This window comes from Dipteris shenzhenensis, chromosome 16 (assembly GCF_047967505.1).
Source record: "Dipteris shenzhenensis isolate YYH24624 ecotype China chromosome 16, Dip_SZ_1.0, whole genome shotgun sequence".
NCBI classification, from domain to species: Eukaryota; Viridiplantae; Streptophyta; class Polypodiopsida; order Gleicheniales; family Dipteridaceae; genus Dipteris; species Dipteris shenzhenensis.
In genome coordinates, this window is record NC_141611.1 from 17,320,274 (window position 1) to 17,340,189 (window position 19,916).

The 19,916-nt window shown below is 43.1% G+C and overlaps 1 pseudogene; it reads right to left on the minus strand.

The window, feature by feature from the left end:
* LOC147892625 (cyclic nucleotide-gated ion channel 2-like) overlaps positions 1-17,219 on the minus strand; it is a 39,712-nt pseudogene extending 22,493 nt beyond the window's left edge.
* Positions 17,220-19,916: the final 2,697 nt, after the last annotated feature.

Genomic DNA, 19,916 nt, shown 5'->3' on the forward strand with positions numbered 1-19,916 from the left:
GCGACTTGAGATGCTAGTTCCTCCCTACCATTGAAACAGTCTCTTCTATAGTGGTCATTGTTGTTGCATGGTGTGTAAGGTGGTCCCTGCAAATGGCCATGTACGATCATCTTGGTGATGGACATACTCACGAAATCTATAACAAATAATTGGTTTGTGAATGTTGGGCCCCCAACTTGCCCAACCTCTTCCAAAACCACCTCATCACAATCGCATTGATGGTATAGTCCATACCCACCTCTTAGGGTAGATGGTCGGTATGGTGCATAATATGGCTCAAAACAAAATATGGAACACCAATATGATTGGGTGCAAGATATTGAGGCAAAAGGGGATTAGGAAGTAGTGGAGTCAGAATAGTAGAAGGAATAAGGGGCTTTGATTCGTTCACTAGAGTAGGGGGCATGAGTATCAGGCCAGAAGTGGTTCATATGGCTCTTTAGACTACAACTAGGGATTCTCCAAATCAGATAATCTGGTAGAAGCTTCCTTAACCTCTTAAAATACCCACATTAGGGTAGGTGGTCGGTACGGTGCATAATATGGCTCAGATAAAAATCTGGGGCACCAATATGATTGGGTGCAAGAGCTTGAGGCAAAAAGGGATTAGGAAGTAGTGGAGTCAAAATAGTAGAAGGAATAAGGGGCTCCGATGCATTCACTAGATTAGGGGGTATGGGTATCAGGCCAGAAGGGGTTTGTATGGCTCTTTATATTGCAACAACTAGGGATTCTTCAAATCAGATAATCTGGTCGAAGCTTCCTTAACCTCTTAAAATACCCACATTATGTCTATGAATCTCACTCGGGGTGGTTCACCTAACATACATATAAGTTAACACGTGCATTCAAATGAACGGTTTTTTAATTCAAAAAATTAAGGTAAATTTATAGAAATACATTTTAAATAGAAGGGGTTTCTAAAGCAATTTAGAAAAAAAACCCGTAAGTACATTAAAAAAGGGGGTCATTTAATTCATGAAAACATTTTAGGAAAGGGGTTTTTAAAATATCCTTTGAACTCACGTTATACAAAGGGTTTCTTAGTAGGCTCCCCGAGGAGTTTCACAAAAGGTGCAAAACAATGTAGAATTTAGTACCACCATCAGCTCCAAAAAATTCAAATGCAGTAAGCTGGGCTGGTAGCAATACTAAGTTGTACAAATATATATCCTCTTGCTATTAGCAATCGACAATACTGAGTTGTAAAAAATATCCTCTTGCTCAACGAGGCTCATAACCACTCAGCAATGGCTGGATGTAATCTCTTGGCCTCTAAGGCTCTTAGTGATCTTTCACCTCCTCTCTCATCTATGTTACACTTTCCACTATCTTTGTCATTTTTCATTGCTTACTAGCCATACATGACTTCCATTCCTAGTCGCTTTGAAATCCTCACTGACATCCATATCCTCTATGTTCTTACCATCTATATTTGCTTCCGTGATGCCTTTACCATCGGCGGTACCTTCCATGTGTTCATCTATGGCAACATCAATAGTGACTTTACCATTGTGGTCCTACTCCCTGAGTCCTTATCTCATCCGTTGCCTCTCCACTATAATATGTTCTCATTGCACCCACACCTACTATTCAAACAGGATTCCCTTCTACTCTTGTAGATGCTTTAGGCCTGCAAATAGGTAGGGGTGTTACATCGGCCATAGTGGCTCTCAGTCGCATTAAGAGAGGTAGACAACTCAATAAAGTCTATGTGAAAACCCAGAATTTTAAGGGCCAACTCATGAGAAGCATATGCTCATGCGAGAAAATTCTTAGCAGCATGCAAAGCTAAAGGTGTGGAGAATGAGCATGCCTTTTACACATCTTTCAATCATCTTTGGAGGATGCAACTGATGTGTGGTATAGACAGTTTCCCTCTGCATTAGGGGAGAATTGGGGTCTCCAAAGGGCCCCCAATTAGTCTTTTCTAATTTCAAGGGATTAGTGAGGTATTTGAGGTGTACCGATGGGAGTGCTCCTTTTTGTGGGGCAATGCCATGTTGAGGTGGAGGGTGGGTAGACCTGCAAACAACCTCCATTGGCTACTCCTCTTACACTGGGGACCACTCAAACCATCCCCCCCCCTCAACCCATGCTTGACCCTTCTCCCATATGAACCTCCCCCAAACAAACCTACAAGTCATTCAAGAGGTGGTGGGCCCTTTTGGGTGATTCTTCCCCCTCTCAGCTTGTTACAAGCCTACCCCTCCTCTTCTTTGGTCCAGCTCCATATTCTCCCTCCATTTTTCAAATGTGGGAACTCATTTGGCAGCTTCTTTGCCCCCTCTTGCTCTGGTCCACTGTCTTTCTCCCTTTGTAGCACCTCCTGTAGCAGTTGCTCATTCTCTCTCCATTCCTAGCCATACTCGGGGGGGTCACTCATCATATGTAACCCTATCACGTGAGTTCAACAGAAGGATATTTTTTAGTTCTAAAATTTACAGAATTAAATATACATAAGGGACTATTTAAAATAGTTTTGGAAAAAATTTACAGATTTGTATAGAAAAGGGGTACATTTTATTAATGAAAAAATTTACAGATAAGGGATTTTAAATATAGGCCTTGAACGCACGTGATATAGAGGGTTTATACATAGTGACCCCCCCGAGTAGCCATAGCACCTCCTACACAGTAGTTGCTCATCCCCCTCTGCTCTTTCTCCCTCCATTCCTAGCTACAATACCTCTTGTAGTGGCTGCTCATCCCCCTTTGCTCTTGCTCCCTCCATTCCTAGCTACAACACCTCCTAGAGCAGTTGCTCATCCCCCTCTGCTCTTTCTCCCTCCATTCCTAGAGCTACAGCACCTCTTGGAGCTTCTCTCAACCTTCAGTTGCATCCTCTATACCTTCTCTCTCTCTCTCTCACTCTATCGGAGCTCCTCTCTCCCTCCAAGCTGCACTTTCTAGTCCACTATTGCTATTGTGACCTCTGCACAAGCATGGTGAGGAGACCATACATGTACTCTGTGTCCCACAGGAGCAAAAATGCATTGGGTGAATGGGTGCCTTGCACCTACAGCTTGAATGATTTGATAGTCATGAGAGGATCTACTAAGGGTCAACATAAGCTTCCCAAGAGCAAAAGAGGTGATCTTTTGCATGAATGGAAGGGCCGCATCATGAAGTTCAAGCTTGGGAAGAAAGGATGGCTTGCAAGGTGCAACACATTTGCATGGGGAAGGACATGCGCCTTCCTTCATCAAGCAATCAATTGACAATACCATCGCATTGTAAGTCTACATTTTGTGTACGATTTTGAAGTGTAATGAGTCAGTTTGAAATTGTATTTTGAAATAGCACCAGTGTAATGAGTCAGTTTGAAATTGTATTTTGAAATAGCACTTGTGCATAGCAGATGTATTTCCTTTAGACTTTGAGGAGTGGGAACCAGTCGAGTGCTTCTTAGGTAAGTTTACTACCATTCATGAGGATTTAGGAAGGCAAATGCATGCTGGAGAGAAGTCCTCTGCTTTGAAATAGAGAAATATCTATTGGTATAATGCCAAGTACATTACTCCAAGGATGGCATTAGGCTATGGCCATCTTCAATGCATTGCAACACCACAACTTGAAGACATGGATTGCAACATGGTGGTGTTAGATATGCTCAATGACCCACCCTCCTGGTAACCACTAGTGGTCCAAGGCGCTCAAGTTGTAAGGCCCCCATATGAGGAGAAGCCATGTGTGAGCCCGAGACATTGGATGGATCCTGACTTACATGTTAGATGAGGTCTATCAAATGAGATTGTTGATGGTATAAAGGTGATTGTGTGGGAGCCCCTTGCTCTTACTGAGGTCTAGGAATATTCCTTGAATATTCCATGGATGACTAGTCGGTTCCATCGACTAGGTTGACTGGTCAGCTTCACTGACTAGGTTGACCGGTCGGTTCCATCGACTATGTTGATCCGACTACCGCCCTCATAGCTATAAAGAGGCGACCTCCCTAATCCATTGTACCAAATCAGATCTTCCAGCAGAGATCTTCTAGCTAGTAGCTCTTCACCTAGTATCTATCTAGATCACCATCTAAGCTCCACTATGGGACCGCACGGGTGGGTGGAGCCATCATCTGTACTACATCAGTATTGAAGGAAAATTTTGTTCATCTCCAGTTTGCTGTGTACTCCCTATTTTTTGTTTAGTTTCTATTTTGCTGGGCTGTGTAATTTAACATGGTATCAAAGCCCAGGTGGCTCTAAGGATCAAAGAGTAGAAGAGAGGCGAGGGCTTCAACAGTAGACGGAGTAATGGCAAAAGGAAGCGGCTCGAGTCAGTAGCTGTAGCTACACCAGCTTCACCAACAATCCAGGCGTTGAGGATTCACCCACTAGCCTTCATTGAAGGCAAGCTAGATGGTATGAACTACACTTTGTGGAAGTTTAAAATTACTGCTATTCTGGATTCATATGAGCTTCTGGAGATAGTACCGGGGACTGACCCAGAACCACAAGGAACCCCCCACCCAACAAATCCGGGGAGTACGATACCTCCTAATGTTGACCTTCTACGAGCTTGGAAACACAGGAACACAGATGCTCTGTGTGCCCTAGTTACAAGTACTACTAATAGTGTTTTGACCTTGATTCAGCATACATCTAAGGCAACTATGGCCTGGAACATATTGAAGAGTTAGTATGAGACACGAAATCAGACAAGGATCCAGAACCTGGAGAATCAACTCGTAGCTGAGAAGTTTAATGAAGGAGAGATAGCAGAGGCGTTCATAACCAGAATAAAAAATCTATGTGACCAGATGGCTGGTGTTGGGATATAAAAAACTAGTGAAGAGCTAGCTCGGCGGTGTCTCCAGATATGTCCACCAAGGTTTGACGGATTGGTAACACTACTTAACACTCAGGTGAGACCCCAACCATTGTCATTTGAGGAGTTTTGTGCTTTACTTATGGAGGAGGAATTGAGGCTTAAAGCTCAAGATGGAGGTGGCAATGGGGATGTTGCATTCTCTACCACTGTGAAAGGCAAGTTCGTTCCTCCACCAAAGGTGAGTCCTCTATTAGTGGTGACAAAAAGAAGAAGGGCGGCAAGAAGAAGTTTCAAGGAGAATGCTTCTATTGCAAGAAGAAGGGCCATGTGATTGTAGATTGCTGGGTCAAGAAAGAAGATGAAAAGAATGGTACCCTGAAGAAGACAGATAAGGGGAAAGAGACAGCTAACACAACAGAAGCAGAGTTGGATCTATTTCTGGCCATTGAGGAAGAGTGTTCCTTAGTTCAAGAAGCTTCAACCACTGATTCATGGGTGTTGGATAGTGGTGCCTCCTGTCACATGACCTGCAAGAAGGGTCTATATTGTTCCATGCAGCCTCTACAGGAACCCATCACCATGACGGTTGGTAATAATGCAAAATGCCCTATTGAGGGTACAGGTACGGTTTCATTTGTTTCTGTAAATGGAGATATTAAGAAACTATCTAATGTGCTGTATGTTCCACAAAGCAAGAGAAATTTGCTATCAGTTGCTTCCGTAATTGACCTTGACCATGAGGACCTGAGGTTCAATAAGACAGGAGCAAAAATTCTGGATAGTGCAGACAATCTTGTTGGCATAGGAGTAACAAGGAACAACCTATATGAGCTAAGTGCTCTTACAACCACCACTAGAGTGTGCACAAGCAGACTTTGGCATGAAAGATTCGGCCACATCAGATTTACAGTTCTGAAGGAGATGCAAAGGCAAGGTATGGTTGCTCACTTACCTGCATTCACAGAAATCAAAGAACCGTGTGAAGCTTGCATGATGGGCAAAGCAACAGAGAAAGGCATTCCCACAAGAAAGCAAGAATAGAGCAAACGCTCCTCTAGAGTTGGTGCATGTTGACTTGTGCGGTAAGATGCCTACACAAGCCTTGGGGGGATCTTCCTATTTTTTATTGATTGTCAATGACTATAGTAGGAAGATGTGGGTGTACTTTCTTCGCAAAAAGGCTCAAGATTTTGGTAAATTGAAAGAATGGCTACAACTTATTGAAAATGAAATAGGGAGAAAAGTGAGGAAAATCAGATCGGATGGTGGTGGTGAGTTTGTTTCTACAGAGTTTGGAGATTTTTTCAAGAGCAAAGGGATCAACAAACAACAACACCACATACACCTCAGCAAAATTCGGTTGTTAATGCCGAATGCAGACCATCATGGAGATGGGGAGGTGTATGTTGAAAGGTGCTGGACTGCTAAACCACTTTTGGGCTGAGCCTATCAATACTGCGGTCTACATCCTTAATCCAGCTATACAAAGGCACTAAAACACCACATGAGGCTTACAGCGGTAAGAAGCCATTTGTCTCCCACTTTAAAATGTTTGGGTGTGGATGATATGCGCATGTACCACACAAAGAGAGAAACAAGCTACAACCAAAAAGCACCAAATGTATCTTCTTAGGCTATTGTGATGAGAAGAAAGCTATAAGTTGTATGACCAAGAGGCAAAGAAGATCATAGCAAGCTGCGACGTGGTGTTCAGGGGGCAGCCACATGCAATGGAGGCATAGAAGAGCTCTTCCACTTTATCATCAAGTGAAGAGGTAATTCACTATGGACATGTCCCAAGAGCTATAAAGGAGGAGGAAATATTAGATGATGAAGGTATAAGTCACTAACCTATTGTTACACCACCGGAAAAGCCATTTCCACGATGGGTAAGGTGTTGAGATATCAAGCTCCACTCGTGATATGCCAGGGTGATTGTTGTGTATTTTTGTCATCGACTTGTTAGCTGTAGATGCGGTTGGTACACCACCCATGAATGGATGACAGCTATCTTTATGTACTCTAGTTAGTGGCTCAGTTAGTATGCCACCTAGGTTAGCTGAGTTTGGTTTGAGACCCACATATAGGGTTCATCTATTCCTTTTGTACTAAGAGAGAGAGTTCTTTTGGGCTTTCACATTTAAGAAGAGGAAAACTGTTTTCAGCCTCCACCTTTGTGTGTATTCCCCCTTTGTGTATGTGAGAAAGTTGCAAGTGAGACTCCTTACTTCTCTCCCACTCTGCACATGGTATCAGAGCTCGGTTCGTGGTAAGGAGCTCAAGAAAGAAAACCACGTTGGCGGTGTCTTGGTAAGAGGATCAGTGTTGCTTTCCTTTTTTGAGTTTGGGAGCAAATCTTTGCAGGTAGCACAGTTGGAAAGTGCAAGAGTGCACTGTCTCAGATTGGGATGCCCTTCGTGGTGTGGTGAGAGGGTAGCTCCTTACTTCTCTCCCACTCTCTTCACATAAGGTAGTTTATGACCATGATAACTAGATGCCTATGTCTGTTGAGCAACATGCAGATGGACCAAGGCGGTCTCAGAGAATCGAGGAGCAAAGGAGGGCTTCTGCTCACATAGTCAATATGGCCTTGATGGCTGAGATTATTGCAGAAGTAAAGGAGCCTATGAGTTTGGAGGAAGCACTTGCAGACCGAGATTGGAAAAACGCTATGCAAGTAGAATATGACAGCATCATGAAGAATAAAACTTGGGAGTTGGTAGATCAACCACCTAACCGAAAGGTTATTGGCACCAAGTGGGTTTGGTAGGTAAAGTACAAGGCCGATGGGACTTTGGAAAAGTACAAAGCCAGATTAGTTGCATAAGGATTTTCACAGGTTGAAGGGTTTGATTTTGAGGGATCTTTCGCTCTGATTGCCAGAATGACCACTATTCGCATAGAGTTATCAGTGGCTACTCATAAAAAGTGGCCAGTTTATCAAATGGATGTTAAATCAACATTCTTGAATGGTGACCTCAAGGAGGAGGTGTACATGGCTCAGCCACTTGGGTTTGAGGCCCCCCATTCTGAGAACAAGGTATGTAAGCTAAAGAAGGCTCTATATGGGTTGAAGCAGGCCCCAAGAGCATAATGGATGGACAAATTCTTTCATAAATTAACAATCAAAAGATGTGCCTCAGATGCTAACTTGTATGTGTACAGGAAATGTGGAAATTTTGCTATTATTTTTCTATATGTGGATGATCTCCTTAAGTGACTATGAAGACATGATCCAACAGACTAGAAAGGTGTTGAGCACAGAGTTTGAGATGATAGGCTTGATGCACTACTATTTGGGGATTGAAGTCTGGCAAGAGCTAGGCAAGATCTTCATCTCTCAGCAAAAATATGCAAGGGAGATCTTGAAGGCATTTGGTATGTCCGAGTGCAAGGAGATAGCTACACCTATGGAGGTAAATGCGAGGCTGTCTATGGAGGATGCCTCACCACCAGTAGACATCGACGAGAGGTACAGGAAGTTGGTCGACAGTCTCATCTATCTGTACAACACCAGACCTGACATCAGTTTTGCTGTTGGGTTTTGAGCAGGTTCTCCAATAAGCCTTGGGAGAATCATTGGAATATAGGGATGCGGGTGCTTAGGTATGTGAAGGGCACTCTTGATTATGGCATCACCTATGGTATGGGCACTTCTTTGGCTAGTCATTGTGACTCAGATTGGGCTAGAGATGTTGATTCCAAGAAATCAATTTTTGGATATTGTTTCTCTTTAGGTTCAGGTATCTTCTCTTGGATCAGTAAGAAACAACCAACAGTGGCATTGTATTCTACTGAGGCTGAGTACAAGGTAGCATCTTTTGCTGCTTGTGAAGGAGTGTGGCTAAGGAGGATCTTATGGCACATGATAGTGCAAGAGGATGAGGCAACTGTGCTGAGGTGCGATAATCAAAGTTGCATGCTCATTGCTAAAAATCCAGTGCAACTTCATGCACGCACAAAACATATAGAGATTCGGTATCATTGTGTGCATAATTTAGGATGGGATAGTGGAATTGTTCTACTGTCCAACAGAGCAAAATGGAGCAGATATCTTCACCAAGGCACTCGGGAAGGATCAGCTTCAGGGTCATCTTCAGAGACTCGGCATTGGGCCGAGAAGGTGGTTGTGGACCTTGAGGGGGGTTGTTAGATATGCTCAATGCCCCACCCTCCTGGTAACCACTAGTGGTCCAAGGTGCTCAAGTTGTAAGGCCCCCATATGAGGAGAAGCCATGTGTGAGCTCACGACACTGGATGGTGGATCCTGACTTGCAAGTCAGATGAGGTCTATCAACAATGAGATCGTTGATGGTAGAAAGGTGATTGTGTGGGAGCCCCTTGCTCTTGCTGAGGTCTATGGCCCCCCTGGTGGGGGTTTGGGGGCGAGAGCCCTCGAGGCGATGATATAGGGAATATTCCTTGAATATTCCATGGACGACTAGTCGGTTCCACCGACTAGGTTGACTGGTTGGCTTCATCGGCTAGGTTGACTGGTCGGTTCCATTGACTACGTTGATTCAACTATTGCCCTCATAGCTATAAAGAGGCGACCTCCCCAGTCCATTGTACCAGATTAGATCTTCCAGTAGAGATCTTCTAGCTAGTAGCTCTTTACCTAGTATCTATCTAGATCGCCATCTAAGCTCCACTGTGGGAGCGCATGGGTGGATGGAGCCATCATTTGTACTACATCAGTATTGAAGGAAAATTTTATTCATCTCCAATTTGCTGTGTACTCTCTATTCTTTGTTCAGTTTCTATTTCGCTATGCCATGTAATTTAACAGGTGGACACAAGAATAGTGCAATCATATAAGGAAAAGATTGCAAAGGATGTGGGCATGGCCATGAAGTTTGCATTTGGCTCTAAATGGGTAAGGTTGTCTTGGTTTATGCCTCTGAACATTTTTGCTTCTTGTTTCCAAAATATCCAGATGCACAAAACAAAAACCATGTGGTCATGCAAGTGCCTAAATGAGAATGCCCTTGAGGAATTGCTTGGGGTGAATTAGGGAAGCAGGTCAGGTGAACAAAAGGGTGATCTGTTTCAATGCCATGTATGTAAGGACAAATGTATTTGGTCAAGTACCACATCTCCCGCCAAATGTTATATTTTGCTTTCCAATATAGGCGCTGGAAGAAAACGGGTGGCAATTGGCTCCTCCTTGACTCTAATGACGATGATATTACAGGGGTAAGTTTATGTATCGGTTCTCATTTAGGAGATGTCAAGAATGTGACTATCACGTCACAGTGGACTCTTAGGGATGTGTAGGAACACCTATTGGTCATGGAGGGTGGCATGTCTGAGTCCTTTCACTTTACCTTAAATGGTGAAAAGGTAGGAAAGCGTGTAGAGAAGCGCATGCATAGTGCCACTTTTATCCCTCGTGCAATATTGAAGATTGTAGACAATGTGGGGTGGAACAATTGTGGATTTTGACATTTTCCAATTAATTTTGATGTTTTGAATGGTTTTGTTTTATGTCAATCTCAAGTTTTGCCCAAAAAAAATATAATTCTTTTTATTATTTATTTTTAGAACATTTGGGTATATATAGGTTATAAAGTTACTTTAGTTTCAAAGTTTCACTATCATAGCCAAAGTTCTCCCAGCTACCAAACTACCATGGATTCTGCTAGGTGCATATGCCTTCCATGATTTCATGTCCCGTACTCCATTAGTTGATAGAAAGGAGGAGTTATTTCCAATCTTTGGTAAGAACATAGATGTCCTAGGCACCTACTTGGGAGCCTGAGATGATTTTCAAGACCTCATCAAGTACATGCAAGACCACATCGCAAGTTTTGCATATCAACTTGGTGAGTCTACAAAAAGATGGGTCTCAATAGATTATTTGAAGTACTTGTTCAATCAAGAACCTAGGTCTGTGAAGCATTTAGATCGCTTTCGAGCCTAGCTCACACCCCTAGGGTTTAGGGAGGTGGACACTGATGACCTCCTAGCATGCGGAGTTATTGGAAACACAGGAAGGTTCCTATCCTGGGAAATGACCTTTATTTTCCTTCTCTAGGAGGGACAAATGGAAGAGGAGGCCTCGACCTCAAGCCTTGCCCCTGCCCTTGTCCTTTCTGATCCTCTTATTTTTGTAGATGAGAACAACATCTACAATGAAGAGCCCATAGATGAAGAAGCTGAGGAGCGGGAAGCTACATTGGCCTTGGAAGTGCTCCAACGACCTCTTGAACCCCATTCTTCTTCTCAAATTCCATCCACCTTGGGCACCACCTCTGTTGACCCCGCAATAGTGATATGGTTTCTTGCTCCCTTCTTGTCGATGGAGAACAATACCTCTTTCTCCATGACATCGAGGTTATGTTTGGTCTCCGGGAGCATGAAGCTCTTGGTGTCCTGTGTGGATACGAGGTGGACACGACTATGCAAGAACCTGGGTTTTTGGGAGGAGATGATTCAATAGAAGAGGTTCTTGCTTTAACACTAGCCAAAATCAAAGATGCACAGACATCAATCTACTCCGACCTACCTGATGTTCCAGAAGAAGCCTCCACATCTCACTCCGGACAGTAGGAAGCCTTTGGATCCATCCTCATTGATAAAGAGGAAGGGATTGAGCATGACGACTCCATAGTCGTAAGAAACTATGAGCTTTGAATTTCTTCTCTCTTGGTATAATTTTGCTTTAACGGAATTCTAATGTAATGTTGGACTGTTGCAGGAGGCATTTGAGGTCGACCTATTCTCATCTTGGCAATGCACATTGCCTTGGCCAAGCAAAAGGGTGCTTTGTGGTTATCCACAAAAATTTTTCTCCACATGGCACTGATGACCTCCTAAAGTGCAAGGTCCTTGTCCATCACTGTCCCTCTTTTGGCATGGATAGCACATAAGTTCGCGTCTTCAAAAAGATCTACTATCATCTGCTCTGTTGCCTCCTGAATTGCTTCCATGGTGCCTGAAGTGAAACGAACATCATCCTTGTAATGCTGTGCTATCTCGGGGGGGTCACTCATCATATGTAACCCTATCACGTGAGTTCAACAGAAGGATATTTTTTATTCCTAAAATTTACAGAAATAAATATACATAAGGGACTATTTAAAATAGTTTTCGAAAAAATTTACAGATTTGTATAGAAAAGGGGTACATTTTATTAATGAAAAAATCTACAGATAAGGGATTTTAAATATAGGCCTTGAACGCACGTGATATAGAGGGTTTATACATAGTGACCCCCCCGAGTGTGCTATTTCATGTACAACATGTTGGAAGGGTGCACAGAATGAGATTGTCCACAGTGGTTTGGAACTTTTGGATCTCTTGAAGTGCCTTCATGCCTGATTTTTTGTGCCTCTTAATCTTTGGGGGACCCTGCACTTGGCCTCTCGACATGGCCCCATGGCCGCTTGTCCGCTTTGAACTTCTTTTGCCTCTCCTCTCTTGCAACCGCCTCTTCAGACTCCTCTTCCTATGTCTGGTGGGTCCTTTGAGGTGGCTTGTCGCACCTAGGGGTCTTCTTCGTCCTTGATCCCTTTTCCTTTTGATGAGGGTGTGAGACAGCAGGCTGAAACTCTTGCTCAGCTCATACTAGAGGCTCCTCATATGTGACAATCTCGAGGCATAGAGGGTTGATGGTGCTCTTCCGTGCAGTGTACTTGGTTGGAGGATTGGGGCCAAGGTTCATTATATCTATGAGCCCACCAAATACTTCCTCTTGTTGTGGCCCCTTTAATCTCTCCATCTCCTCTCTTTGCCTTTCTTGCTCCCCTTGTTGGTCTAGATGCTCCATGCTAGGACCCCACGGAGGAGGGAGGGGCACTTGATCATGATTGATTGGACTATTTTGTCCCTCTTGGGAGACCTCTCTACTTCCATGGTTAGTTGTGTGGAAGGACCCCTGATCGTTCTTGGATCCTTCATCATGCTGGGATTCCTCATGGTGTTGAGATCCCTAGGATCCCCCATGAGAGTCGGATGGTGGGGACTCGCATTGTTGAGACTCTTGATGATGAGAACCGCCGCCTTTAGATCCCTGCTGATCATTGCCCTCTTGGCCACTGGGGCTTGTAGTGTGTTTGGAGGCCATGGAGTTGTGAGGAGAGCACGTAGTGTCTAAACAGTGTCCAGTGGGTCTAGTATTTTGTTTAACTCGTGCCATAGAAATGAGGGATTTTAGGGTTTTGAAGTGCTTTATAGCCTTTTTTAAAGCACTTTAGGGTTTTTCTTTTAAATTAGGGTTTTTGAGTGCACCCCCTCCCCCCCAATCTTTTGTCGCTAGTTCGGTAATACTTAATCTTCACCACCCTCCCTCCCAACCCACTCACCCCTCCGCCCTGCCATGTCACACATGCAATTTTGCAATTTCCAAGCAAATTTGTGAATTTTGGAATCTATAATTGACTCAAAATAGTGTTAACTTTATTCATCAAACATTTTACATTTGGGGTTCTCTTAAGACCCAATGCCTCCCCTGTCTGACTCTACGCTCTACGTTGCAACCAAAGCGCAACCCCTTGGCTCCTTGTTGAGGACTTCCAAGCAGCACATCTCCTTGTCTTCTTAACATGTTGAACCGCTTTTGCGAGACTTGATGGTACCACCCCCATGCCTTGTATTCTTGAAGTATTCTGCCTTTGCTCTGTAGTGCGATTTCTCCATTCCTTGAGTATTCCAAATGGACAGAGGGCCCCATTGCTCCACAAACCATGGTGCATATGCATAAAGAATCCGCTGTAAAGAAAAATGCCGTATTAGAAACATAAACTGACTCAAGTTTAAAGCACAAAATTTTAACCTAAGGAGGATTACCATGTAATGTGTAATATGTGACTCCCCCCATGCTTTTACCATCAATTATATGAATTCTCCCAATGCTGCCCTGAATCTCTCATAATAAAGCTCATCTATTTCACCTTGTCTAAGCAACTTTATAAATGCATCAAGCTTTGTCCACAGTTTTGCTCTCAAAGTAGCAATTCACGGATGTGAAGCTTGATTTGTAGTGCACTCACACAAAGCTTTCCAGTACTCCCAACCTAGGGTGCTTTGAGCCAATGTATGTTTTTCTTTATCAGCATTGTGGCTGGACAAGAACCTCCTTGCCTTTCCTCCACCCATGGACACTTTAGCAGGAAGATTTTGTGTCTTTCCTGATTGTTTCTTATCCTGCTTAAGCTTCACATTGCCTCGGTGAAGTCCCATTAGTGAGAGTAGTTCTTCAGCTTTTGCAATGCATTGTGCAGATACTTGCTGTGGCCTCAAATTCCAAGCATAAACTAGATGGAGATAGAGTAACTTATCAAGTATACGCAGTTTAGCATGCAAAGTACACACGTGTACCCACTCCAATGGAATTGGTAGAATGGGGTCCCACTTAGGATCCTTTTTGTATGATTAGGGGCTGCACTTTGGTTGCAAGAAAGGATGCTATTTTCCCATTGTAGGCTTCCCTTTTGCATCTTCTGAGAGTGGGTGCAATACAAGCATGTCCATTCCCTTCTTGAATCATCGAAAAATCTTGATTAGATTTTAAACTGGTTCTAGTGCTTCCTTTGCAAGCAATTCCATTGGAGTTGTTGACAAACTTCCTGATCATGCCTCCCTACAAGGGTTCCAAAAAAAAACCATGAAGATGGGATAGCCTAAGTTAAGTTTTGCACCACCACAACTTGCACCCACCAAGATTCCAAGAGAGGACCGATCATCAGAATGGTAACATCTCAAAAAGGTGTTGGAAGGAATAAAAAAAGCACGTAAAGAAAGAACAAGGCCAAGGGGACCTTTTTCCTTTGAAAACCAGGTCAGAAGTGGGCTCTGGTGCACCGAGTGCAAATGTTTTGGTCATGTTCATTGGGAATGTTGCTCTAAAGCATGGTGTCCTGTTGGCAGTTGCTCCTTGCAGAGCTCGAAGATGTATGTTAGTGGCGTATACTAGGAAGCCATCTTAGCTTTATAAGATAGGGCCAAGGAGATTTTTCATTCAAGGCCTTTTTTCTAGTCTTTGGCATTCCAACAATTAAGATCAACCTTGAGAGTTTGCTCGTTTAAAAACACAGTCCTCAAAATTTTTGCCCATTAGAATAGCATCATTCTAAAGTAAAAAACCGAAATTAAAAAAGCATTATTACAAAAGAAGTTCTATCGTACTTACGTGAGCTGCAAGGAGATAGGCTGCCAAGTTCAATGCAAATCCCCACCAAGCTGTGCCAAAGACATAGCCAGTGACATGTCGCATACGCCGTCCAAGACTGATCAAATGATAAATTTTCGGTATGTATTGAAAAAGAAAACTTAACAGCAGCACTGTCATTACGGATGAAACATGTCCTTCACGTATCATAGGTGGTACTACCACCCAAGAACAACCTGCAATACAGGAAGAATTCATAGTTAACATTCATATCAGGATGACACTCTCACATGCCCATTCTCTTTCTTTACTTGGTATTGGAAGATAACAAATGCGACATATGATTATCTTACCTGAGGTACAGGCAGAATCACAAACAAAACCTCCACCAGGACGGAGATAATGAAGTGCAATTTTGCGAGCATCCCATACAAGATTACCACGACCAATTACCAGAGACTCTTTGGAGACGTAAGCCAACTTCAACTGTAGGCACATATGCGATATATGCATTGCATCACTCGCCGTGCGCAGACTTGTCACCAATACGGCAAAGGTTCTTTCCAGGTAGACACAAGAATACTGAGGAGTCACTGAGACTCCATAGAAGAAAAGCGGATCTATCGCTAATGTAACACAACGTAAAAGTAGAAACCATTGATTAATTTTCTGTATAGACTTCCTTCGGGGATCTTGTACTGCACCAAATATCCATGTACTGCATGCTTTTTTTCTGCTGGTCTTGTTGAAAGTTTGACCATTGTATGAACAGGGTAAACCGAAGAACCTGCGTTGACTTCCAAAAAAAGTGGATGATTTTGTTCACAGCTCACTGAATGAAAGCGTGGAAGTTCCTTTCTTGTGCAAGCATAGCACGTATCGGCAAGGTCTCGCTTAAGCTGGCTATTATTACCAAAGAACGAGCTATCCGAAGCATCGTCCCGGAAAATGCCGTCTCCTTTGGATTTCTTAAATGCCCTATTGAACAATCTGCAGCGACATTATGAAATTCAAACCTTGATTGAAGAGATATTTATAATGAAACAAAAACAGAGTCCGACCGCCAAAGCGAGTCGATAGCACTATTGATACCTTGAAAGATGAGGAGCTGACATATTTCAAGCCTGATATTGAACAGGAGGATGTGCCTGCACCTCAGTAAGAACTCTCCCTACGCATACAACATGCTAAAAGAGAGCTTCAGTATGTCGAGGCACTCCAAAAAGTCTGGTAAGAACACATTGTCCAGCCAACGGTTACTTACAACCTTAAAGAATACATGCTTTGTAACCTTTGGGTCTGCAGCTCTGTAGTCCACTGTTATCAAACTTAATGAGCAGAGCTTCTCCTTCTGATAATGAAATGAAGCAGCTTACTCGAAGAATACGAAACTCTTCTATAACTGTTCTCGTATTCCTTCACAACGATCGCAAAATTGTTCTGAACTTATAGACATGAAGGCAAGAGCGTACAACTTAGACACACTTCGGTAGCTGAGTGCCCGCTCTTGGAACTGCGATTCGGAGGAGTTTAAATCAGGCACGCTTCAGCGTTCGAACTTAAAGACACGACTTATTTTTTACTATAGCGCACTGCAGCGTCTCACCTTCATTCCTGCAAATCGGGTACATCCTTGTGGCATGTGCAATCTGATCACTGGCTACGATCCCCAAAGATGGTTCAGGCTGGAGGGGATCTAGTTCGCAAAGGGGGAAGGAAGGAACAGAAACTTCCTCGTCCAGAGCGCGCTGCAAAATTGATCGAAATGTGCAAAATTATCTGCGCAAGCGATGTGAATCTGTGAAGTGGAAAGCGGATTGAAACATGAAATGCATTGAAACCAGCGAAACTTGAAAGGTGCAAAATCTGTGCAAGCAATGAATCTGTGAAATTGAAAAACGGAGATTGTGTTTTTTTAAATGTATTGAGAGTTGTTTGCTGAAGTCCAGCTGTTGTTGGAGTGAAGCTCCCCTCAACGGAAATGAAAGAGAAGCCCCTCGCCCTTGGATGCCTTCCACGTGGATGGCCCTCACTCGCTCCACCTCAGCCTCCACCTGGCTCCATTCCACGTGGATGGCCCTCACTGACAACACCTCAGCCTCCACCTGGCTCCACCCTTGTCGCCTCGAAGAAATCCTAGTTGTCTGATTTTGTAATCTTCTTTTCCAGAAGATCACATCTGCTATCTTGCCCAATGCCCATCGACATCATGTTGAATGTCACCATCAAGGCGCGAAGAACTTTGGAAGGTCGTCATCCATGCTAGAAGATCCTTGCAATGCTCACATGTCGAGTGCTCCTGTAGGCCATCAGCATTCGCGAAGAGGCCCATGACTGGCGATTCAAAAAGATTAAAAAAAATAGGCCTTGCCACTTTTTAAAAAAAAATACCTCCCTCAGGCTTTTCATTAATAAGTACGATCATGAATGCCCCTTCTATGCTTCAATCATCATGCTCCTCGCTATTTGTGGCTTGACACAAAGTACAACAAGTTGTGACCCACTCTATTACACTCAAGCCACCCTGTAATACTCAAGTTGTGAAACTCTGTCCCAGAGGAGTGGGTGTGGGGTGCTGATATCCCCCTGACTAAGCTGTCACCTAAGGCGTTCGACAAGCTCCTCACATACAAGGAGGGTTGGCATCTAAAGCTTAATGACCGGTGGCTTAGAGAAGATCCTGAGGCCATGTGGAGTGGCATATTTGCAAGGCTGTGGAAATCGACACCCTATAATAAGATTAACTACTCTCTGTAGAGAATTTGTGGACGGTACTTCCCTATTGGCAGTCCGATCTCCTGGCTCTGCATGGATGACAGATGCAAGCTTTGCAAATGCGTAGTAGAATCACTTTCCCACCTTTTCTTGGGATGCCCCTAGGTTCGAAATCTGTGGGGAATCTTGCGAGGGCGGTGTGCCAAAACCTTGGGCATGTAGTTCATTTCAAAAGGAGCAGCTATCTTTGGCGCGGACCTTGGTCTAGATAGAGCCACTCTGTGGGAGGTGATCAGATACACCACACTCCACAAGATCTAGTCTACCCGGTATGAGGCATCCGTTAGCAGTTCGGCTATCTTTTCTATCAATTGTAAACAAGCAGTAGTTGACATAGGGATCCATGTGAAATGGCTAGTGGCCAGTTGGCCTAAGGAGAGCACTAGAGTCTGTGCCTCCTGAGTATTTTGAGCGAAATGTCTTTTGTCTGAGCTGTATGTAGGGAATTGTCTGAGCCGTATGTAAGAAACTGTTTTGTGGAATATATGAGATTACCTCTTTCAATAAAAAAAATACTCAAGTTGTGACCCACTTTGTTATACACAAGCCAAGCTAGTCCTCACTCGCACCACCACGGTAGCCTCCACTTGGCTCTACCTCACCCTCACACCGCTCTCACACCTTCAATCACGCACTCTTGTGATACCCCTTGTGTGCTTCAGTGAGACATGGTCGTCCCAGGGACCTATGGCTTGGTTTCACACACATAAGCACACCCCAAGTTGTGACCCATGCTGTCGTACCTATGACAATTTTCTATTTGACCATGGGACGTACAGGTTGGTCCTCGAAGGAGCCATCCACATTGCTTGCCCCAAGGTTTGATTCAATGCACACATGCCCCTAGTTGTGCCTTGAGCATGCATGTTTCCATTACACACGACTCCACTATTCCTATACTTTACATAAGATAACAAGAAGTCCAATGCCCTGATCCCATTAGCTTTTGTTGATCTTGTTACCTGGCTAGGCAAGCCTTGGTGGAGTAGTTTATTTATGATAAAAGTTAACACTACCTTGATTTTTTGTCTTGTTATTGACGGCTCACTCTAATAGGTTGTTTGAGGGAAATGCTTCCTTTAAAGTAACAAGGATAAAGAGTGGGTACTAAGCTTGAGCATTGTGATTGACAAATTTTAAGTTGGGTAGAAGATGATGCCTTTATTTAATTTTGTCCTAATACCAAAGGTTCGATAGATTAGTTTGTCTTAGGGAGATTCTTCTTTTTGTTTAACATGCACGAAAAGTGGGTTTACCGTTTGACTTTAAGCTTGAGCATTGTGATTGGTTGTTCGAGATTTGGGCATGCTTAGAATCATGGGTTCGACAACGTGCAAAAGGATAGTGCTTTGTGATTGTAACTTATAAGATGCTTAATGTTAACCAAGCTCCATTATGTTTATTCTATTCTTGTATGCCACATGATACTTCATGGTATTTTGGGCTTTGATTGAACCAACAAATCACAAAAACCCATTTTTGGGTTACTGTGAGCCTTGATCTAATATAGTGAAGCTTACCCCCTTGCAAATTTTGTGTACTATAAATGATAATAAGTAACTGGTCCATAAATAATTATCTATTGTCTTGAAAATGATAAATTGCCAGTTTTCTCTTGGGTCAATTTTTTCAGTAATTGCAATAATGGATTCTTTCTAACTAATTGTCCCTTGTTATAACTGCTTATCTTGGTTTCCTTTAAAGCCATAATTACTCTTCTTAACTAGGGACATGTTTATGATTTTGTACAATGTCAAAACTGGCATTTGTTATTTAATAATAGTAATACCTACTTTTTAGAATATTTTGAAACTTTGTATATGTTAATTTGACTTATTTATTGGCCACTTAGCTTTATTCCCTCCTAAACTATTCCTTAATAATTTATAGTTAGTACTTCTTATTTCGCATGTTATACTTCTTGCGGAAATGGAAGCTTGTACACAGCCTCCCATTGCAGGATATCTGCTACTATGAATACATGTTCTAGCATGTGATGGGGTTTGGAGCAAAATTTAGACCTCCCTTGCTCCCATAAGGTGAAGACGATGCTCTAAGGTGACAAGGGAGGGACTTACCATGCTCACATCCAAAATAACCTCCAAAAGGTAGACTTGCCTAAGCTTTGTCAATCATGAGACACAAGTCTAATCAACTGAACAGGGTACTAAAGCAAAACCGATGAAAACAAGCACTTCAAATTTGCATCTCACTACTATGCAACTAAACAAAAGAGAAACTAGTATACTCGATT